This window comes from Equus asinus, chromosome 15, assembly GCF_041296235.1.
Source record: "Equus asinus isolate D_3611 breed Donkey chromosome 15, EquAss-T2T_v2, whole genome shotgun sequence".
Lineage (NCBI taxonomy): Eukaryota > Metazoa > Chordata > Mammalia > Perissodactyla > Equidae > Equus > Equus asinus.
Window position 1 is genome coordinate 37,535,398 of NC_091804.1, and position 23,861 is coordinate 37,559,258.

The following is a 23,861-nucleotide window of genomic DNA, read 5'->3' on the forward strand; positions in this document are numbered from 1 at the left end:
GGAAGATCTCTGGGCAAGTTCCTGAGAGGCTCCCAGCTTGTTTCCTCATTTGCCAAGGGAAGTAGCAGGTGGCCACATGCCCCCTGAGGGCCTTTGTGGCTCTGGGCCTGGGATGCGAGGTGCAGGGGCACTGGGAGCCCTGCGCCGGGTGGAGGTGGGGAACACGGTCAGCTGGACTCTGTTCCTGGGTCCCATGGTGGTCTTCTTAGCCCACCTGCTCCCAGGCAGCTGTAACCCGCCAGCCAGGGTGCTCCTCCTCTGGATGGAAGTCAAAGCTCTGATTCCAGAGACCGGAGAATACCAGGAGCTAATTATTCCATCAGATCAAGTCATCCGTAGGTCAATTTCTGATGAGTTCCCCTGGCTCCCACTTCCCCTGGCCTCGTGCCACCCTCTCTCCGGATGCCGAAGAAATTAATTAAAAATGACACAGGGATTCTGCCTCCATTTTCTTCCTTCTTGGTCAAAGATTCAAAGTGGCCGACCCGAGAATCGGTGGATCCGTGCCGTACTAGCCGGCCGACAGTGCCCACGTTCTATCCCGCCGACACCACCTCCCATGTCCTCCAAGATCCATCCGGCTCCTTCTCTTCGTCTTGCGTCTTCTCACAGACCTTGGCAAAGCCGTCACAGCCCAGGAAGACATCTCTGGAAACGCCCGATGTCCCGAGCGGTCAGAAACATCACTCCTGCATCTGGATTCATCGGCGCTCGGCAGAGAGGAGCGGGGACTTCCCGGCTCCTCACACCACAGCTTCGGGGAAACACCCGGGACCTCACCCAGGCCCGTCTGGAAAGACCCAGATGGCTGTTTTTCTCTGAGGATCCCCAAATCCAACAAGGGTAGCCGAGAGGAGTTTGGGCACAATCAGACAGCCAAAGGGGTGGGAGAAGAAGTGGCCAGAGGCAGAACGAGGCATTGATCCGCAGAGAAAACTCCCAAGGGAGGTGGGAAGAAAGGAGAGAGAGCTCTTGGCTGAGTCGGTAACTATCTTGAGTGTCTGTATGTCCCAAGCACTGTTGCAGGTGTCAGGATACAGATGTGGACAAAGCTGACACTCTAGTGGGGAAGACCCACGAAGAAATAAACCAGTAACTCTAGTTGTCAGAGGTGGTAAGTGGTGCTGGGGAGGGGGGAGATTTCCGTCTTAACCTCTGAAGGTGAGACCTGAGCAAAGACCTAAAGGAGGGGAGGAAAAGGCCACACAGCCATCCGGATGAAGGCTGCAGGCGGAGGGAGCAGCATCTGCAAAGGCCCTGGGGTGGGGACGTGTCTGGCACCTGTGAGGAGCAGCACAGAGACTGTGTGACTGGAGCCCAGTGGGCTGGGGTGAGGTCCCCAGGTGTGGGTGGAGGCACTGACCCCCTTCTGCCCCTTCTGTGCAGTTTGAATGCGGGGTGAAACATGTGACCCAGGGGGAGCGAATCAGCACATCCCATCTCTCCAGCTCCAGTGATTGGCCCAGAGACAGACACGTGACCCAGGCCTGGCCAATGAGAGGGAGGGAAGACACCGTGGGTAGAGTCCAGCCCCGCCCTCTGGGGCTCCGGCACTATGAGTTAGGATGCTCCATTTGCAGAGAGGAAGCCAAAGCATGGAGAGGTTCTAGAACTTGCTCAAGGTCATGACACTTGGGTACTGAATCCTGTCCCTCCTCATGCTTTCTGCTCTTCCCTGTGCCCTGGGAGGCTCACTTGGATGGACCACATCATGGGCTCTGTGCTCTCTGGCTCGTGGCTGCCTTTGGCCAAAGGGGACACTGCCAGGGAAAGGAAGGATGGGAGGAGGGTGGGGTTGGGGTACGGCCCAGGTGCCCTCCCTGCCAGCTTGCCGGGAACTGACCACAGCCCTCTATTGCCCTATGAGGGTCACAGCTCCTGTGGGTGGCCTTCTCTGTGTTCCAGGAGACGTTCCCTGCTGTCCCCAGCCCCAGGGATCGGTACGACTCATTTCCTTACACTCCGCTCCCACCTTGGGCAAGAGTACCACCTGTTTCCTGCAGGGCCTGGATTGAGAAAGCAAGCAGACAGCATGGTTGAGGTTTGTGCTCAGACGTTCTGACCCCAGAGACCTCTCCTGACTCCTGCACTCGCCTGGAAACCAATGAATGATACAAGAGGCTGAGGTTAAATGTGCTGCACAAACAGGAAGAAGAACGGGAAAACTGCTGGTCTGGGGGCAGTCAGGGAGGGCTGCCTGGAGGAGTCCTTACAGAGTAAAGTTTGAGAAGCCTGAAAGGACCAAAGTTCTGAAGGCTCTGCCAGATTTGGGTAGACTCTGAGGAAGAGGGTGGAGGACAGGGTGTTTCAGGCAGGGGAAACAACGGCCGGAACAAGGAGCAGGCGATGGAGGAGTGGAAATGTGAGGCCCGGAATCTCACAAGCCCAGAAGTCGTCTAGACAGGGGATGACACATGCACATCTGTTAAACCTTACACTTGTCTGGCGTCTCCCTTCTTCTTGGCCACAGGCTTTTTCCAGCCTTCTCTCCTCCTCTCCAGGGCTGCCAGAGAAGCAACAGGAGCTCCTGCAGCCTACAGGCCAGACCCTCCGTGGCTCCCCCACCCAGGTCCAGGGTGCCTGCTGGCTCTCTGTGCCTGTGCTCGGAATTCCAGCTGGAGGCAGAGAAGCACGCCAGCTCTCAAGAGCAGGACAGGGGACAAGAGGAGGGTCCTTCAGAGCAAGGAGCGAAAGATCAGGTTTCAAGACGAGGGCTCAGAATGGAAAGGAAATTAGGGCGTAAAGAGAAGGGCTCTAGAACCCAGTGGCCCATGTAACTAGTCACGTGACTAGAATTCTCGAGGGCCTACTATGTGCGAGCACAGTTCTCAGCACTGCAGATAAAGCAGTGAAAAGGAAGTCCCTGCCACCACGGGGCTCACGTTCTAAGGAGTCAACCTGTCAACAGCTGGACTGGAAAGACTCCAGCTAAAGGTGAAAAGGTCAGAAAATAAGATAGGAGGTCAGGCAAACCACAGGTGAACTCTTAGAATGGGGCCGTGGATTATAGTTAGAACTCAAAGAATGTTTAGAAACAATATATTCCAAGTCTTGGGAAGCTGAGCATCACAATGTTTGCAGGTCAAGTGGATGGGTGCCTGAGAGGCCATGTAATTCACATGCTCATACACCTGAGCATCCACGTGCCAGGTTCTGTTCCGTGATCAGTGAAGAAAACGGACACAAAGCTCTCCCCTCAAGGAGCTGACAGAGAGTGGAGACAGGCAGGCAGACAGACGGATACAGGCCAGCAGAAAATGCAGCAGCGAACAGGCTAGGGAGCCAGTGGAGCTGGGATCTGGAGCCAGACCACCCGGGGTTCGATTCTTGGCTCCACTACTCACTACCTGTTGGGCAAGTCACCTAACCTCTTGTGGCCTCAGTGTCTTTATCTGGAAAGTGGGGCCAACAATAACACTTACAGAGCCGTGAGGATGAAATGGCTTAATGCCCGTGAAGCCTGTTCAGATCTGTATACAATAAGCACCCAATAAACGTGGGCTAGTGTTATGTTGGTTTGGGCCACCCGATCTTCTATACGTTTTCATTTGGGGGGCCTCTTCTCCCAGATGCTTGGTCCATAAGGTTCAAATTAGGCCCCAGCTTCAGCACTCCAAGGCTAGACCAAGGCGTCTGGACCTGAGCCAATCAGAGCCTTCCAAGCCCCCTGCCAATCACGGGCTCGACCAATCAGCGTAATCCAGGGGCTCTGGCCTCCCTGATTAGGTGGCTCTTTTTCAACCGGCTAACTGGTTCCCTGTCATTCCGGTGTGACAGCGGAGGAAGATTCTGACGCGCCATCTTGCCTTACGTGGAGTTGGCACGAAGCCAACACCCAGAAGCGAACAGGGTTGCGAAATGGAACTTACTCGGGTCTGACAACACTTGAGACCTGGATCCAGCTAAGCCCGAAGGAGGAGTTACCTGCAGGTGCTTTGTTTCAGGCACCAATGGTTTCCTCTTTCTCTTTCAAGTAGTTTGAGCTGTTTTCTTTCTTTTCAGGGCAACTTCCTCACTCTTGACTCTTTAGGGACATGAATCATATTCTCTTTTTTTCTTAGGTCACTCTGAGTTGCTTTCTCTGTCTCTTGCAACTGAATGAGCCGAACGGTAGGGCAGGCTGGAGGCAGTGTTGACTCAGATGTGTCCCAGCCACCTCCTGCCTGTGTTGAGAGCCCTGACGACCGGGCCTGCTAGCCCTCGGCCTGGGCCCGTGCCCAACTCTGCCCTATCGCAGGCAGACTTCCCTCATCCTTATCTGTCAACCAATCAAAGAAAGGTGGTGCGGAGAAGGGGAAGGGACGCGGGTGTGGGAGTCATGGATTCTGGTCCTGATCCAGCCTCAGTTTCCTCACCTGCCAAGAAAAGCAGACCGTTCCCTGGGCACGGCCTTGAAGTTTGGGATGGGTGGGGTCCGACAGGGGAACAGAAAGCCTGTGCTGGCCTCCCTCTGAGGCAGGCCCCCATCCAAGCTTCGTTCTCTCCACAGCACACGTCACAACTCGTGAGTCCTTTGTGCTCTCTTCCGTTTGGGTTCTTATTTTCCAGGGGGTCGTCTTTCCCGTCAGATGCTCCTCCTGGGCCGGGGGCTGTCTCTTTTGAACTCCACAGCCCCACCTCTGGTGCGACCTGGGGGCTGATGTTTCCAGATGGTCCACAACTATTTACTGAGCACCTGCTGTGCACCAGGCCCCTTCAAAGAGCTGGGGATCCAGAAAGGAACCATCTTCCACAGATGAGACCCCAGAGTAGATTACAAGCACATGAGGTGATGAGTCCTAAGGACATGAAGCAGGAGAGGGAAGCTGGGAGTGCTGGTGTGGGGAAGGCTGCATCTTTAAATGGGGGGAGAGGAGGAATGACAGCCGGGCGGAGTCCTGAAGGAGCTGAAGGAACGTGACTTGTGGATATCCAGGGGAACAGTGTTCCAGGCACAGGGAAAAGCAAGTGTAAATGTCCCGGGTGTTCGAGGAGCACAAAGTGGGCAAGAATGGCCGGAGCGGAACTGAGAGCGAGGGGGACCTGAAGAGTTCCAGCCCAGCAGTGCTGAGAGCGGAGGGAGGTTTCCACAGGATCCCTCTGGCTGCGTGTGGGGCACAGACTGCAGGGCATGAGGGTGGATGCAGGGAGGCCAGTGAGGCGACCGCCATGGACAGTGCTTGGACCAGAGAGGGGACAGTGAAGGGGTGAAAAGTGAGAATCTAGATATTGTTGAATGAATGAATGAATGATGGAATGGAGGGAAGGCCGGCCAAAGGCTCCAATTACCATTTCTATGTAAGAATTTTCCTCCCAACTCAGTAGTGGGGTGAAATCTTTTTTTTAGGCTCAGGGACCCATGATCAGGGATCTGAACAGGACGCACCAGAAAGGGCTGCTCTCTGCTTTGGGGCGTCTGAGGCCAGAGCTGCAAAGGCTCCAGAACTGGGGATGGAGTCATCGGTGGCTGCTGGCGGTTGGCTGGGACCTCAGGGGGGCCTCTCCATGTGGCCTGGGCTTCCTCACACATGGTGGCCTCAGGGTGGGGTCTGATTGCTTGTGTGGCAGCTTAGGGCTCCGAAAAGGGAGTGCCCCCGGGGTCACTCCCAGGGGTGGAGCTCCCTCATCTTTTCCGACTGAACCCCAGCATCACTTCCACCCTCCTGTTGGTTACAAGGGATACACAAGCCTGGCCAGATTCATGGAGGAGACACCAGCGATACCCGACCTCTAGACAGAGTAACGAGTTCACACTGGAGATGCACATGCGGGTAACTTGTGACCATCCTGGAAAATGCAGTGGGCCCTGCCAGGTCACAGAGGCCTGGGCCTGGCAGGGGCCACATCACCCCTTATAGGAAGGGGCACTGGATCTGAGTCCCATTCAGCCTGTCTGCATCTGCCAAGCTTTGGAGTTCGCGTCCACGCCCATTCCAGAGAGCCTGAGCCTCAGGAGGCCCTGGGGGCACCTGAAGGTTTCCTCGGCCCCAGTCCTGCTTCTCACAGGACCCAAAGGGCTGAATCAAGGGTGTTGGGTCCAGAGGGCTCTGAAGGGACCTCTTCTGAGGAAGGGCCTGCCCTGGATGTGAAAGCCGCAGCGAAGACTTCTCTTGATTTCAGACAGCGGAGTTTCCCCAATTACATCTGCACTGAAAACATTTCCTTATTCCCACTATTTTCAAAAAACTTCCCCAATTCTTGTTTTTAAGTAGGAAGGAAGCCACTTAAGAAACCCAGAAATGCAAACAGAAGTGTGGGATCTGATGGGGGGAACTGGCCTGAACATCCCCTAGTCCTGCCCTCCGGCTGATGTGAGAAACCACACTCCCCCGGCCGCGCCCTCGGGCCCTAGGCGTTCAGGCCTCGTCGCCACCAAGGAGGGAGGCTGCCGCCCCAGGCCCATCAGGTGGCCGCTGGCCTGTCTTTGGTGGGAGACTGAACCCGGGGGGATGCCAGGCATGGGCTCCAGGGCCGGACCAGGGAGGGACGATCACGACGTCCGGCTGGGCGTGAGAACTGCAGACAGCTCCCGACCTGCCAGAGCTTGGACCTGCCAGAACGCAGCCCAGGACAGCGCGGCTGCTCCACCTGGGCCAGAACCAACTGCTGTGGTTTCACAGGCAGCTCCCCAGGAAGTTTCTGGCAAGATGGGAGCTCCCAGGGCAGGGGCTTCTGGTGGGAGGCAAATGGTACATTCTGCTCCCAAAGGGGCGTGGTGACCAACCGTTCCCGGGGCGCTCTGTCCCATCCGTCGGGTCTCAGAAGCTCCGCTGGACTCTCATTCGTGCCAGATTTATCTTTCATTCACTGTCTTTCTATTCCAGTAAATTTACTAACAAAGGAAGTTTTCTCCCTCCGTGGGGAATGAGCACCACTCGCCCTGAACTGGGTCTCTCAACCTCGGCACCCTGACGTTAGGGGCTGGGTCACTCTGCGGTGGGGCTGTCTGAGCGCGCAGGAGGTTGAACAGCATCCCTGGCCTCTATCCTCGGATGCAAGCGGCACCCCTCCCCACCCCAACTGTGACAATCAAAAATGTCTACAGATGTTGCCAAATGTGCCCTGGGGGGCAAAATCGCCCCCAGGGGAAAACTCCTGCCATAAATGGAGAGCAACACAGAGAATCAGACGCAATAACATTGCGATTAAATTCTTGCTCACCAAGGGCGCTGAACCTTTTCTTCCAAGGGGAGCAGGCCTCCTGGCAGACCACAAAGGAGAGGTTCCTGGGTCTCTCTCCCTCATTACTCAGAGGCTTGAAAGAGAGCACGAGGAGACTCAGTGTCATTCACGGCCGTGCATGGACCCCTCAAACAAGGACCACTGGGTCCTGCCCACCGGGAACCACACCTCAGTCCATCCATGGGACTGCGTCAGCCGGAGTCCAGTGGGCTGGTGCAAGGCCTGGGCTCACAAGAAGTCTGGGTGTTGTTTGGTTCCTCTGGAGAGAGACATCTGTCTGCAGGTGTCTTTATCTAAAGCAGGGACACAAATGCAAATGCCTGCAGGGGCCAGGCAGGAGAGTTGAGTGAGTGATGTGGCCTGGACTCAGGGGGACAGGCAGGGGTGGGGACTGGACCCCAGTGGAGATGCCGTTTCCCAAGTGAGAACATTCCACACATTTTAAACATTGAGCAGGCCAAACAAAGGTCCTCTGGAGCTTGGCTGGGGCCCATTTGCAAACCTTCCAAGCTCTCTGATCTTTTCTGAGCACCTACTATGTGCCAGGTACTGTGTGGGGCGCTGGGAAAATAGCAGTGGACACGGGGCAGGCCAGGCCTCTTTCCTTACAGAGCTGACATTCTGGTGTGGGAGACAGCTAATTAATAAGTGAAGATGAATTTCAGATGGTCTTAAGAGCTTTGAAGGAAATGATCAGGGTGACAGGATAGAGAATAAATCGGGGGAGGCTTCTAGGAGGAGGTGAGTTTCAGCTGAGACCAGAAGGTGGGTGAGAAGCCGGTCATGGGTGAAATGCTTTCTAAGCAAAGCAAAGAGCAAGTGCAAAGGCCCCGTGGTGAGAATGAGCTTGGTCGGTTTGAAGAACAGAATCCAGACCAGTATGGCAGCAGCGGGACGAAGAGAGACAGCCTGGCACAGGTGAGGCCGGACACCGCCTTCCCCAGCCCACACCTTCCAGGTAGGCCACACCTGCGGCCCTTCCTGGGTGGTTAGGGGAAATGAGGATCAGATAGAGACATTCCCACCTCTGTCCTTTGTTCTTTTGTTTGAGCTGTGGACAAAAGCTCCCCTAGCAGCAAGCGACCAAGTTATTTTTGCAAAAGGCCTTTGGCCAAAAACAATAAAGTCGGACCTGAACAGAGTCATTATTCACACCTGGTTGTGGGCTGGTTCTCCGTGGAGACTGCCTGGCTGGGACAGACGAGTCCAGTCACAGCTCTCTCCTCATTCTTTAACCCCACACTTTCTCGGTGCTCTTTCCCCCCACAGAACACGTATTTACGTTTCCAGAGATGGAAGTTTCCTTCAAGAATAACATAAAAGGGATAAAAGGCTATTTTCACTGCCTGGTATTAATAATCCAATTATTTCTCCCTTTGCCACCCCGTCCACAGCCCCGTGCGCCATCCTCACCCATCTCGCCCCAGCTATTAGCAGATGAGTTTCTCATTAGCTCACCTTGGAAACGGCCTGACGCTTACAATTATTTGAGAAGCTTGTCCTCAGCGGCGGGGTAGGGAGCCTGAAGCAACTTTTACCCAAGAATCCGCTAAATTTAGAGATGCGAGTCGAGAGACTTTCGAATGACAGGTCCATTTCCAACCCTGGCGTGCTGTGTGCAATCTAATTAGTGGCTGGAAATAGACCTTTGAGTGGGAGGAAAGCCGGGGGTCAGAGGTGCTCTTCAAGCTCGGATCAGTTTCTCCGAATGGCGGTCTCCCCACCCCTGGGGGCCTCACTGTGTGTCACCAGGTGTGCTGTGTGTACAGGTGTACGGTGACCGGCAGGAGGGAGTGAGAGCTGGGCTGCCAGTGTCCACGACGGGGAGGGGTCTGGGGAGGCAGAGCCCCTCCGCTGTGCCTGCGGGTCCGTCAGCCCGGTGCATGCTCTCCCTTCCAGGAGTCAGTTCAAATCCCCCCCATCTTGGGGGTGAGGATGCCGAGGCAGGGCAGGGATCCTGGGAGCTGGCTTTGCCCCATAAGATGAGGAGGCTCCCAGACCCCCAGCAGTGCCTGAACTATGGGGCCCCTGACCTGGCAGCTACACAGATTTGGGCATTCTACTTATACTAGATTTAAAAAAATTCATTCCTTCATTCATCCATCCATCCATCCGCCATTCATTTATTCATTTAAAGATGCTAACTGCTCATCTTGGGGCAGAGCCACTTCTTCAGGGGCCATGCAGAAGTTTCTAACTCGTTCTGTCTGTCTAGCATCTGGTCCCTCTCTTTTGACAATGGCACCCCAACTTCCTTTTGAGGATTCCTTCTCCTCTGCCAAGATGCCCTACACTCTCCCACCATGTGACCAAGGGGTGATCATGTGACCAGAGGTGGCCAATGAGACTCTCAACTGGAGTGTCAAGCGCAGAAAAAAAAAGCAGGTGTGTCCCTTGGGAGCCCTCCTCCAGGAGCTGCCAGCCACTCTTGCTCCTTGGTCCCTAGAATTTCCTAAGCCGAGCCTTAAGAAGGCCTGGCAGCTTTCATTTTTGCACTCAGAAGTCAGGTGACCCTGAGACCACCATACTGCGAGGAAGAGGAAGTGGCGGGGGAAGAGGCGGAGGATGGAGCCCTTCCGCGGATGCATCTGGTGGCCAGCACCGGCTGCCAGCCGTTTGACGGGAGCTATTCTGGACCTTGCAGCTGATACCACATGAAGCAGGAGAACCACCTGGCAGCCCACGGAGTCGTCACAAATAGAGTGTTGTTGCTTGAAGCCACTGAGCTGGGGGTGTCCCGTTATGCAGGAGAGACACAAGCAAAGAACCGGAATGACACTGATCAGAGCCCATCCCTCCACCTGGAGTGTCACAGTGACCTGCGATGAGTCTCCTGCGGCCGATGGCTTTAATCAGACGAAGACTTGGAGGGGAGCGTCATCTGTTCATCCTCTCAGTCATTGTTTCAAACAGTCATCGGGCTGAGCGCTGACGGTCCAAAAATGAACAGGCTTAGGAGCTCCTGCTCTAGTGGGGCCGTCACTCACCGTGCCTCAGTTTCCTCAGTTACGAAATGCAGATGGTCACAGGCCCTGCTTAAAAGGGCTGTTGTGATGATTGAATGCTTGGCAACGCACCCAACAGGTATGAGACTCACTATTATTATAAACCAAGTTGCAATGCATCATCCCTAGAAGTGTGGCCATCGGGTGTGAACAGTGTTGTAGCAGGGCACAAACTCAAGCACCCCTGTGGCCAGGCAGGTGACACAATGCGTGAAGTGGGCCCAGGATAAGAAAAACCCACCCATCGCTTTCTCCCCAGCTCTCGTTTGACCGCTTTTGGTAGAGGTGCAAGAACAGAGAAATCCTGCTCCACAATGAGGAGAGCGGCAGGGCAGGCGCCACGATGCGTGGCAGATGGATGTGGCCACAACCTCAGACAATAGGGAATGGGAGGGACTGCAGCAAAGTGGAGAAGTGGAAATAGGACCCCAGTGTGGCCAGATGTGGCCCACACCTCCCTATTTCTTAGAAGCTGGAAACTCTAATTTTTAAAATGAGAAATCTCACAACTGTTAAAAAATCTGACAACTAACTTCTAAAAACGTTCAAAACAGTGTGCAGAACAAACAAAACATTTCTGAGTTGAATACGGGGCCCCCCCTGTGACGTCCTATTCTAGCACGATGACAGAGCAGGGAGCCTCTCTGAGCCTCACTCTCCTCGTCCGTAAAATGGGGACTAGAATATCCTTGTGCTACAGACAGAATGTTTGTGTCTCCCCCAAATTCACATGTTGGAACCTGAGCCCCAGTGTGAGGGCATCTGGAGGTGGGCCTTGGGGAGGGGACGAGGTCCTGAGAGTGGAGTCCTCAGGAACGGGATTAGCGCCCTTATGAAGGAGACCCCAGGAGCTCCCTTGCCCCCTCTGCCACGTGAGGGCACAGCCAGGAGGTGCCGTCCAGGGACCAGGAAGCGGGCTCTCACCAGACATGGAATCGGCCGGCACCTGGATCTTGGACCTCCCGCCTCCAGCACCGTGCGAGGTCAGCATCTGTGGTTGAAGCCGCCAGTCCACGGGGCTCGGTCCCAGCAGCCGGCACAGACCGAGACGCCCTCATCGCAGTTGTTACGTGTTTGCCTGGGAGAGCGCTCAGAACACTGCCTGGCGTGCAGACGGTCTCCGCAGACGCGAGCTGTCAGGAGCGCGGGGTGGGGAGAGCGGTGGGGGGCGGGTTCCGGTGCTGTAACCGCTCCTTTCAAGGGGTGAGTTGTCTTTCCGAGGCCACATGGGGAAGTCTTCTACCCAGAGCCCTCATTAGGATGTCACGCCACCAATCTTGCAGATGAACCTCCACGTCCCAGCTGGCCTGAGACCGGTCAGAAGCAGGGCATCCGCCAGCTCTTCTGCAGGGCCTGCTGTCCCGCTGTGGCCCAAGGAGGGTGAGCGCTCCTCTGCGAGCCACGTTAGCACAAACCCAGCTCCAGTGCTGGGCTGGGTGCCGAGGGGGCAGAGGGACCGGTGAGGGCGGGAAAGCCACCCCCTTATGCCCACCCTTGCTTGCTGCAGAGGACAAACAGGTCTGCCCCGCCCTGGCCACGGTGAGCAGTCGCCTTGATCCCCAAACGCCAGATTCAGATCCACCAGTAGGGCTCCGAGCCTCCTTCCTTCCTTGACTCTTTCATCCAAAAAGGTTTGCTGAGCACTCAGAGCCAGGCCTTGTTCCAGGTGCTGGGACCCAGTGGAGAGAGATGGACAAGGGCCCTGCAACAGCGGGCTTACTTTTTAGGGAGAGGAGAGAGGACAGAGGACAAATGAGTAAGTTGAGATAATTCCAGAGAGTCCTCAGGGCTACAAACATAAAACAGGGTGCCTAGGCATCCTGATATTCTAAAGAGGTGACATTTGAGCTGAGAAGATCAGGAGGAGCCAGGCTTGCGACTCTATGGAGGAAGAGCACTGCAGGCAAAGGGAACAGCAAGTGCAAAGGTCCTGAGGTTGGAACGAGCTTTGATACCACCAAGGAACAGAGAGGAGGCCAGGGTGACTGGCTGCAATAAGCTTCGAGGAGCGTAGAGTGAGATGGGGCAGAGGCCAGGCGGCGGAGGGTGAAATGGCAATAGGAGCAGTCTGAACTTCATTAAAGGTGCGGTCGGCCCCTGGAGGGAGGGTTTCACTAGGGGAGCTGGCACCACCTGAGAGCCCTTTTGGGACTTTGCAGAAGTGCCTAGCAGACACCCCATCCGGTACCGTCTCTTCCTGCTTCAGAAGTCCTCAGTTCAGCTGTGCACAGGAATTACTGGGGGGCTGCAAAACATTCCGATGCCTGGGCCCCAGCCCGGGTGCTGATTCCACTGGGCTGGGTGTGGCCTGCACACTGGGGTTTTTAGGAGCTGCCCCAAAGATTTTGTTAGGAACTTCTGCTGTACTCATAAGCATCTCCCTGTGCACAAGGGGACAAGCCCCACCTTGGCCTCCCAGGACAGGCTCAGGGCTGGGGCCTCCAGGCCAGTCCTGAGGGCTGCTCCTTCCCTGAGACGGGCTCACTGGGGCCTAAAGGAGGAAGTGGGCGGGGTGAGGTGGAAGTGAGACACAGAGCAGCTCCCAGCTCAGGGAGCCACAGGATCGAGCTCTGAGCCCGGTTACGCCTCCAACTCGCCCCCGTCTCTCTGAGCTGCACCTTTCTCATCCGTGGGATGAGGGCAACAGCCTCTCTCATGGGCAGAGTGGCCAAAAAGATCACCAGGATGCTAGGTGCAAAAGCACTTCAAAAAGCTAACAAGTGGTGCAGTCACTACAGAAAACGGGATGGAGGTTCCACAAAAATTAAAAGTAGAAGTACCATATGATCCAGCAACTCCACTTGTGGGCGTGTATCCAGAGGAAACAGAATCACCATCTCAAAGATGCATTTGCACCCATGTCCACTGCAGCATCATTCACAACAGCCAAACCAGGGAAACTAAGTGCCCACTGACTGACGGGTGGATAAAGCAAACGTGGTCCATATTCAAGATGGAATATTATTCAGCCATAAAAAAGAAGGGACTCTCGCTATTTGCAACAACATGGATGGACCTTGAGGGCCTTATGCTGAGTGAAATAAGTCAGACAGAGAAAGACGAATACTGTTTGATCTCACTTATATCAGAGGTGGGGGCGGGCGAAATGCTGAAGGTGATCAAAAGGTACAAACTTCCAGTAATAAGATAAATAAGTCCGGGGGATGCACAGCATGGTGACTATAGTTAACGATACTGTCCAGTACATTTGAAAGTTGCTAAGAGAGTAGATCTTAAAAGTTCTCATGTCAAGAAAAAATAATCATAACTATGTGTAGTGATGGATCTGAACTAAACTTACTCTGGTAATCATTTCATAACGTATACACATGTCAAACCACTATGTTGTACACCTAAATGTTATATGTTAGTTATATCTCAATAAAAAAGCTAAAAAAGATCTGCGAGGATGAGCAATAATAGCTATGACGGCAATAATGATGATACCTGCCTTTCTGAAGCAATCTCCAGGCGCCCACACACTGTTGTGCTGTTCCACAGTAACTCTAGGAGGAAGCCACTATGATTATCCCCCCTTCTTTTTTTTTGAGGAAGATTAGCCCTGAGCTAACATCTGCCACCAATCTTCCTCTTTTTGCTGAGGAAGACTGGCCCTGAGCTCACATCTGTGCCCATCTTCCTCTACTTTATATGTGGGACGCCTACCACAGCATGGCTTGACAAGCGGTGCCACGTCCGCAACCGGGATCTGAACCGGTGAACCCCAGGCCGCCGAAGTGGAATATGTGCACTTAACCACTGTACTACCGGGCCGGCCCGGATTATCCCCTTTTTAAAGAAGAGGAATCTGAGGCTCAGAGAGGTTAAGTGACTTGCCCAGCTCCACCCAGCTTCTGAGTGGCCAGGTTGGGACTTGAACCAGGAAGTCTGGTTCTAGAGTCCATGATCTTAATCACTACGACACACTGATTCTCAGACACATCCCTTAGTCCAATCTTCTATACCTTCTTCATCTCCTGCCCGGGTGGAAGCCACTGACACCTGGATCAAGGCAAGACCTCCTAACTCCACTCATTGGAGAGGCTGGTGCATGCTAACCACATGGGTTTGTTTCATCAGCTGGACTAGGACATTTTAGGAACATGTCAACAAGGAGGGCGATGAGCAGAAAGAGGAGCTGGGGGACCACTCTGAGGCAGAAGCGGTGGGTGGCCCTCCTGATGGTCATTCCTCAGTCTACAGGATCAGCGTCATTCAGGAGGTGGGCCTTCCCTCATCCGGGCAATAAACCAGCAGAGTCTAAGCCCGTGGTTCTCCGAAGGGTGAAGTCGCCCCTCCAGGGGGTGTTCCCGGGAATTTGGTTGTCACTATGACTGGAGGATGCTGTCGGCGTCCAGTGGGGGCACAGGGGTGCTGGATCCCTGCAATGCCCCACACAGAGGGGAACCACCCCATTCCCAGCAGAACTGGCTCGTGTCCCACTGGACATTCACGTCGGTGCAAAAGGTTTTACGGTGACCTGACCTTAGACGTGAACTCCATTTCACATATAAACGCAAAAGATGCTCCGTGGGGTCCTACTCTACGCTGAATTTCCCAGGAATGCGACCACTAAGTGCAGCGAGGAAAGATTGCAGTTTGTTGCATTTGGAAATTCTGGTAAATTGTTCATCATTTTGGAAAATCACATTGTTTAGGGCCATACCACTTGGGGTATTTGAGCTGCCAAAGCCACACATCTGTGTCCCACTGCATCTGTAGCTGTCAGATTGACAGGACTCTGCATTAACACGAGCATCTGACTGCTTCATCATGTCGTCTTTTTTTTTGGTGAGGAAGAGTGCTCCTGAGCTAACATCTGTTGCCAATCTTCCTCTTTTTCGCTTGAGGACGATTAGCCCTGAGCTAACATCTGTGCCAGTCTTCCTCTATTTTGTACGTGGGATGCCGCCACAGCAGGCCTTGATAAGCAGTGTATGTCCATGCCCGGGATCTGAGCCTGCGAACCTGGGCCCCCAAAGTGGAGTGCATGGACTTAACCACTACGCTACGGGGCCAGCCCCCTCATCACGTCTTCTAATGCAGCTGTGCCTAAGTATGTAGATGCTGCAATACAGACATTTAATTATAAATCACTTTCCTTTTAGTTTTCCTTTAAATTACAGTCAGGATATTTTATTGATGAAAAAATGTGTAGATAGGTTATTTTATCTATGAATTTATTTCAGGTAAACCTGGCAAAATATTCGCTAGAAGAAGAAGGTGTCGAATCTGCTAATTTTGGGAACCACCGAGTAAGTTAAACATGAAAAGCCCATTTCTCTTTGCTAGTGTTTGGTTTAGAGGTGAGTACAAAACCCAACCCTGGGCCAATGAGGCATAGAGCGAAGTCTGCTGAGGTGAGGGTCCTCTTGGAAGGATTTTGCTGTCTGATTAAAAGAGACAGCAAGGAATCTGACTCTTTATTCCCCGTTTGTATAGGGATATGATGTCTGGAGCTGCAGCAGCCATCTTGAGACCATGAAGTTCTTTATTCCCCATTTGTACGGGGATATGATGTCTGGAGCTGCAGCAGCCATCTTGAGACCATGAAGTAACAAGGCCAAAGACATGATGAGGACAGAGGAACAGAGGGTAGGAAGATTCTTGGCCTTTGATGACATTCCTGTACTGACAAGCTAGCCCCTGGACTCCCCACCTTTGGACGTCCATTATGCGAGGATTAAACGTTTCTCTTGTGGAAGCCACTCTCAGCCAGGAATTCTATTACTTGCAGTGAATGCATCTTGATTCACACTCAAATGATTAGGACTCCAAACCAAGAAGAATCCTAGTAGGTAGGCTTGCCTGTTCTCTGAAATATCCAGACCAATGGCCTGCATTCAGAAGTCTGTGCACAGCGTCTGTCTCTGGAGCAGGCCAGAAACACAGCTTTTGGATGATCTGATTTTCACCAGAACGTAAACATCTCCCAAACTTCTGTGGGCTAACAGTTTTTTTCAATCTCTCTTAAAAAAACTCCTCTTTTCTGGCCGCTGAGGTGGGTCAAGTCACCCACTGGGCCCCTGATTGAGAGCCAGTGAGAAAGGCTGTTGGCGGCATTCCTCCCTCAACACATCTGGCTTCCACCTGGCCAAACACGTCTGGGTACGGCTCAGGGTCCCCAGGGACGGCCCTGCCCGTCAACGCACACTCAGAAGCCCTGCTCATAATGACTCAGAGCCTGGAGGAGAATCTGTCTAAGTTCCAAGCAGGGCCCAGGTGTGCAACGCAGGGGGCCAGGCCTTTCATAAGACGAAGCTGCCCGTCAGAGGCCAGGGCCGCTGGGCGACAGGTATGTTGGAACCATAAGAGAACCTGGCGAATTCAACACAGGGGTGGGCTCTGCTTAGAGAGAATGCCATGGAGTCTGCGTCTGGGCTGGAGGAGAAGCTCTGAAGACAACGCCAACAGCTGTTGTACCAAGGAGGCACCAGGCTGTCTGTGAGGCCCACGACCCCACACGACCTTCAGCGGCTTCCCAAGCACACCTGTTGCAGAGCGCTGCCTGTTTAGGCCTGTTTGCTCATCACCGAGCGAGCCAGTGAGCAGGAGATGGACACACGGGCAGGCTCAGCCTGGGCCTTCAGAATTTCTCAGGAGCGTCGTAAAGAGGTGAGCATATGGGATGGGCTAAAAATATCCATCAAATAGAGGCATGACAGAAACTGGGGGGAAGGAGGGAGAAAACCACACCAGAGAACAAAATACATTCTCCCTAGATGATCGCGTCCAGTCCCGTGGCTTAAAATAACAACAGTGCGCTGACTCCCCAGTTCAGGACGCCAGCCCCAACCAACTCCGGACATGTCTCTCCGGCACCCACGGAGCTCTCAGACACCCAGGGCGAGTGTCATCACAACCCCACCTTTCCACAAGGAAATTCTGGGTCATCCCTCCTCCCCCGAAACCTTTTTTCCCAGTCTTCCCCACTTAGGGACCACCCCACACCAGGCTGCCCAGTGCTCTGATTCCTCGGCACCGTGGATCTTGGGGACTTCATCATCTTTTGTTGTGGGGGCCGTCCTGTACATTGTAGGAGGTTTAGCAGCATCCCTGGCCTCTACCCACTGGATGCCAGGAGTTGTGACAACCAAAAATGCCCTTGACATTGCTAAGTGTCCCCGGGGGGCCAAGTCGCCCTTAGCTGAGGACCACCGCTCTTCCCTTGCTCAGAACATGCAATCTTCCAGAAAGTTCCACCGGCTCTGTCTCCAAAATACATCTTTAACCTGCCCATTTCCCTCCATCTCCACTGACACAACATTATCCAGGCCAGCATCAGCTCTCACCAGGCTATCAGCACCCCCCATCCTCACATCCCAGGTTCCCTCGCAGCGGCCACTGAGAGCTTTTTTTTTCTCTAAAGATTGGCACCTGAGCTAAAATATGTTACCAATCATCCTCTTTTTTTTTGCTGCTTCTTCTTCCCAAAGCCCCCCAGTACATAGTTGTATATTCTAGTTGTAGATGCTTCTAGTTGTGGCATGTGGGACGCCGCCTCAGCGTGGCTTCATGAGCAGTGCTAGGGCTGCACCCAGGATCCGAACCAGCAAAACCCTGGGCCACCAAAGCACAGTGTGCCAGCTTAACCACTCAGCCACGGGGCCAGCCCTCCACTGAGATCTTTTTAAAACACAAATCATGTTGTTCCTTAACACTCTCTGATGGTTTTCCATTTCATTTGAAACAACATCTAAATTTCTCACCAAGGTCCATATTTCTCACCACTGACCTCATCTTTCCCCTCCCCTGCTTATTCATGACCCTCCACCTCGCTGGATTTCTATTTGTGTTTAGAATGGGTGTCTTGGACAGACCATTCCTCTCCACTTCCAGGCCTTTGCACTGGCTGTTCCCTCTACCTAGAATGCTCTTCCCCGAGATCTTCCCAAGGCTGAGCTCATTCTCAAAATCCAGCTCGCAGCTCAAAGGTCACGTCCTCAGAGAGGCCTCCCCTGACCACCTGCCAACAGTGGCCCCCACCCCTACCCCATCATGCAGTCATTTCCCATCATGTCACTATTTTGTTTCCACTGCAGATTTTGTCACTTTCCGAGAGAGCCTCGTTGGTGGGCTTCTCGTGTATTCTCTGCCTCTCAAGCAGAGAATTCCTTCTCAAGCATGCAAATTCCACGAACGCAGGGTTCTCGCTTATTCATCATAATGCCTAAAGCAGTGCCTGGCACATAGTAGCCGCCCAACAAACACGTGTGCACTGACAAACACATGGCACTCCAGCTCCCTTCCAGCATCCGGGCCCCTGGGGAGCATGATTCAGTGGGGCCTACGCTTGGAGTTTTTTAACAAATACCTCCAAATGATTCTCATGGTGGAAGGTTGGGCAGACCCTGCCCAGCCACCAGAAAGCATAGAATCAACGCCACCTTTCAGACACTAAGGCAGAAAGGTCAGGTCTCCAACGCCTGTTGACCCCAGGGGAGAGGGAAGGGAAGCTGCCCACCCAGCAGCTGTTTCCATGGTCCCCACCTCGACCAAAATGGAGATAGGACCACCCAACCATCATCTCACATTAGTCATCCCCCTCATCACAGGCACTGCTCTTGGACTCCCCAGCAACCAGGCTCCCTTTCACAGATGCCCTCTAGGGTTTCAGGGTCTCAGTTAGTCTGTCCCTAGCTCCAGGGCAGGGTCTGTGAGCCTGGCCTGAGCCCACTGTCTGCCACTCACGCCCTTAGTCAGTGACTGGTCTGGAGGGAGCACATGACATAAGACAGTCCAATCAGAGGGACGCTTCGGGCTGGGTGGGCATCATCAGAAAAGAGGCTGCTCTTTCTGTTGGGCTCAAACCAGAGAGGAGAGGAGAGTTCTTCAGCAGCTAGCTCAACACCTCAATTACGGCAAGAACCAATGTTTACCGAGGGCTGGCCTGTGTCAGACGCTGTGCTAAGCACTCGACACCGACGATCTCATTTCATCCTCTACCGCAAACCAGGAGACAGGCGCTGCGGTCATCGTCATTGTCAGATGAGGACACCGAGGCACAGAAAGGTTAAGTAACGCTCCCCAGATCACACAGCTGGGCAGGCGGCCAGGCAGTCTGGCTCTCTAACTATGGGCTGGGGACAGCAACCAGTCCCATGCAAGGAACAGCAGGGATGGCGAGGAACAGACTCTCGTGACAAAATCTGAGCCCTGATGCCCGGCTGTGCCTGAAGCTAGAGTTACCATAGCATTTTCTGGTTATGAAAGCCAACAAGTCCTCTTTTTTTCATCTTATGCTGGTTTGAGATGTTTTTTTCTTTCTGTTGCTTCCCGGAGAAAGGATCCTGATTCCTTTACAGAGCTTCTAGGAAAATGCCCTTCACTGATCGTCCATTTGCAACTCGCACACAGCAGCTGCTCAGTAAACACCAGCAGATGCGAGTGAAGACTGTGCTTACCCTCCCCATTAACTGCAGGGTCTGCAACCCTACACCCGACCGAGGCCAGCCGGAGGTCGCTTCCCCTTTTGGCTGCACTCGAGACCTCGTTCCCTAGCAACCATGTCAATTAGGCAATCACGCCATTTATCAGGATGCCAATTAATTATAATGATCTTAATGATCTTCCATTTAGGTAGTGCCTTAAATCCGGACCGGGGCATTGCAGATGCCCCACCAGGGCCCATCTCAAGAAGGCCCATGGAAGACAGGCCCGGGCGCAGCCTCCCTCCCATGCAGGTCAGCACTGAGAGGCCCCACTTCCACATCCACTGGCCAACAGGGCCCAGGACTGAAACAAAGCACCCTGGACCCCCAGGCCCACCCCTCCTGGGACAAGTCAAGGCGACTCCATCACCAACCACAAGAGGGCGCATCTCCAGGATAACCGAACCCTTCGCCATCGTGTTCTCAGTGGGGCAAATGCGTGCCTCAGATCTCATGCCCCAGCAGACATTTCCCTTTGCATCCTGACCAGGGGAGAGTGTCCTCGAGGGAATAAGGAAACGTCCTTGGGCAAGCACATATTTTCCTCAGGGCAACCCCTGCCCCCAAAACCAAGATATAAGACACCCCCCCAGCAGTGGAGGTTTTTGGAGAGAAGTGGCATTATGCAGAAGCTTCTGCCTTCCAAAATTTTGTTTAAATATGTTTTCTTCCTCTGTGCATACGTTTCTTCTGCATTTGGAAAAAAGGCCACGGTCATGGAGTAAGGAGGGTGCAGTGGGTCAGAGTGGACCTTGGAGCCCCAAGGCCCCTTGAATCCCAGCTCTACCACTTGACCAGCTGTCATCAAGTCACGATCCTCTCTGTGCCTCAGTTTCCTCATCTTTAACATGCTGACAATCATAGGACACACCTCACAGGGTTCTTCTGTGGATTCAATGAGTTATTATCTGTGAGGGCTTAGAATGGTGCTTGGCCCATAAAACCCGACATAAGTGTTATCTATCATCTTAAGTCTAGACAAAGCCCTTTCTCTTAACTACAAGCTGCTCAGAGATGCTGACACTCTTGTGCAGATCGAGGCTTTTGGTCTTTTTCTGGGGGGCCAAAGACTAAAACAGCTTGACGAAGTTGGGTGACATCTCCCCTCTGGCTGACTCAGGAGACCAGAAGATGCCCCCCTGAGGCAGGTCCCAATGGATAAACTGAACAGATCCAGGGAAAGGGAGGGGGGAATGTTGTCCCCAAATCAAGGAATGGACTTCAAGCATCAGCGTGTGCAGCCGCCCATCGGCTAGGTCCCCGGGATGGCAGCTGAATGGAGCTGTCGGGCGGGGGACACACGCATGCACAAACACACACACACACACACAGAGTCTCACACACAGCCACACCGGCCTCCTCCAAGCCCGGGCTTTCTACAATCAACTCATCATTCCACTCAAGTCTGAAAACTTAACATGTTATTAGGGTTTCAGAAAAACCCTTAAATTCAAATTAAAAAACCCCAATAAATACACACAAAGCCCAAGCCCAAACCCACACTAACTCTTGGCCGTGGCTGTTGTACCAACTTCGCGCATTTATGTAGTAAACTCAGTCCGGGGAAGGCAGATGCTCCCTGTGCACCCGTCCAGTCGGCCATCATCCATGTGCCACCCTCACCCTGCGAGCTGCTCACTGGAAACTAAACCACACACGGGACAGGCTGCTCGATGAGCCTTCTCTCCTCCACCAGGTGGGACAAGCAGAGCTGGGAGGGGCTCCCTCACAAGGTGAGTGGTCTGCAGCCCGCCCCCCGCCCTTCTGCTTTAATTTAATTACAGCCCTCCCGTGGTTCTGTAACGGGGAGCAGAGAAGCAGTCAGAAATCCCCTTCACCAGGAACCACGAGGTGACAGTAACTCCTCCGGCTCCGGGAGCGCCCCGGGGGTCCTCCAGGGGAAGCCCATCCTCCCCGCTTCTCAGTCCTGCTCAGGAGCAGCCTCTGCTCTCCGCCCCAAAGGACAGGAGGGCGGCCCTGTGGGAAAGAGGCAGGGGACAGACGCAGGGGCGAGAGGGCGGGGGTCCCGACATGCACAGATGCGCAAATACCCAGATTCAAACGTAAGCTGAATGTAATTACTTGGTTAATTAAATATTGACTTTTAACTCAAAGAGTGATTAAAACAAGCTGCAGGGAAGACTGTCCAGAGAGGAGAGGGGGCAGGGAGGGTTCAGAACTTTGAAGAAGGCGGGGCAGGGGGAAGGGGTTGGTCAGAATGAAGGTCTGCGCGCGTCCTAGTGTGTGCAGGCGCCTACTGTGTGCAGGGGGCGTGGCCTTCAGGCTCCAGGCAGGTGGGGAACTGCGGACAGGGGTCACTGTGTAAAGACTGGGATTTGCGGGTGTCTCCTTACATTTTTCCATCTTGAGCCCGCATCTCTCTTACCAGGCTGCCCTCAAAGTGAACCGGAGCCTCTGGTGCTCAGGAACGAGACTCAGCTCCTCGGGTGTCCCTGGAACCTAACGCGGTGGCTGGCGGGGGTAGGGGTGGGTGCGGGAGGGTGCTCTATGAATGCTTGTAGAATGAATGAATGAACTACTATAAAGAATGTTAAAAAGAGGAAAAAAAAGGCACTCCTAGAAATCGCTGCAGCTTCTCCATCAGACTTCGGAAACCCTCGGGAGCCCGGGGAAAGGGAGCATCTCTCGACAAGGCGATGAGAACTGATTCCGACCCGGTCTGGGAGCAAGTTTTTCTTTTCAATCCTATTTGCCCTTTCGGTATCTGCGAGCTCCCAGTCACTCTGGAGATCCGTCCACCGCTTTCCCGTGTCCTGCCCGGACAAGCCCCACGTGGTCTGGCTGCTAGCCGCTCCGCTGGGTCTCAACTCAAAGGGGTCAAGGAGGCCATCCCCCTGCGACCGGCGGGCCCAGGCGCGCTTCCCCCGGGGCCTCCAGGGCTCCGCGGGGCGCGCCCGCGGGTCAGGGCGCGGTAGGAAGTCCTTGCCCGCTCGCTCAGCCCGCCGGCGGGGTCAAACGGGTCATCCCTCTGCGGCCCGCCGGCGCCGGAGCCTCGCTCCTGCCCGCGGGTCCCCCTCCGCGCGCTGCGCTGGGGCCGGAGCCGGGCGGTCGGGACCGGCCCCGGCTCACCTGGGCGGCGCTCGCGGCCGCGCTCAGCCCAGGGCAGGCTCCGGCCGCGGGGAGCCCCCGCGCCGCCCCCCGGGTCCCCGCGCCCCACTCACCAGCGCGCACGGCCCGGGCGGCCTCACCCGGCGCGGGGCGCCGCCGCCTCTGCCGCAGCCCGGCCGGGCCGCGGGGCGCAGGGGACTCCGCGCCGCTGCTGCTGCCGCCGCCACCGCCGCCGCTGCTGCATCCCCGGCGAGTGCGGCCGCTGCTCCTCCTCCCCTCCCTCCGCCTCCTCCCGCCTCTCCGCCCCCCGGCCCCGCCGCCGCCGCCCCCGGCCCCCGCCCCGGCGCGCCGCCCTCGCCAAAGTCCGGTCCGCGCCCCGCCCGGACCGTTCTTGCATCGCCCCGGCCCGGCCGGCCGCGCAGCCCGAGCCAGCCCCTTGGCACGGCGCGGCCCGGCCCCCCGCTGCCTGCCGGCCGCCGGCCTCCGCGCGGGGGAGGCGAGCGCGCGCCGGGGCGGGGAGCGCCAGCCGGGAGCCGCGGGCGGCGGGGCCGGGGCCGGGGGACCCGCCGCGGCGCCCTCTCCGCGCCCCCCGCGCGCAAGCGCTTTACCTCCGGCTCGAGGGTCGCGCGGCCCGGCCGGCCCGGCCCTGCGGTCCCCGGCGCACGGCCCTGGCCCCGAAGTCCGGCCCCGGACGGGGCAGCGGCGGAGAGCGGGGGTCCAGGCAGCTCTTGGCCTCCGAAGCCTCGGGTCCCGCCGGCCGCGCTCCCGGCGCCGAGCGCGCACCCTCGCCGGGACACAGACGCACACTCACCCGACACACACTCGCTCCCGCTCGCCCTCGGCGGAGAGTTGAAACAGCTGTGGGATTCGCCCAGGAGCTGGAAATGAGGGAGGGACGCGAGCCAGAGCCGTGTGTGTGTTTGTGTGTGTCTGTGTGTGCAACACACGAGGGGGGTATCTCTAATAAATCAGATATCGCAATAAAGTCAGGAGGGCCATCGATCAGGTCCACTTGGCTGGAAACGAAGAGAATCCTTGCCTCTTTCCGCTTTCTTTTCTCCTCCCTCGGAGCTGGAAGGAGCCAAGTGTTCGGCGGGGCGTGCGACAGCTCCGGCCGGGCGCTCCCCTCGTAACGACACGTTAATAAATGTTTTCTTTTATCTGCTTTCACAAGGGCTTGCCCGGGTCTGCAAAC

General features: G+C 55.2%; 1 protein-coding gene across 4 annotated transcripts in view; it reads right to left on the reverse strand.

The window, feature by feature from the left end:
* The window catches only part of SULF2 (sulfatase 2), a 120,658-nt gene extending 97,042 nt beyond the window's left edge, over nt 1-23,616 (reverse strand). Inside the window, exon 1 of one of the 4 annotated variants that reach the window (XM_070486073.1) lies at nt 23,478-23,616. The gene's annotated coding sequence lies outside the window, so the exon portion shown is untranslated. Of the gene's footprint in view, nt 1-11,090; nt 11,295-22,779; nt 22,922-23,274 lie in introns of those variants that run through there. The other 3 variants (XM_044748279.2, XM_044748278.2, XM_070486074.1) reach the window with 3 other exon arrangements.
* Nucleotides 23,617-23,861: the final 245 nt, after the last annotated feature.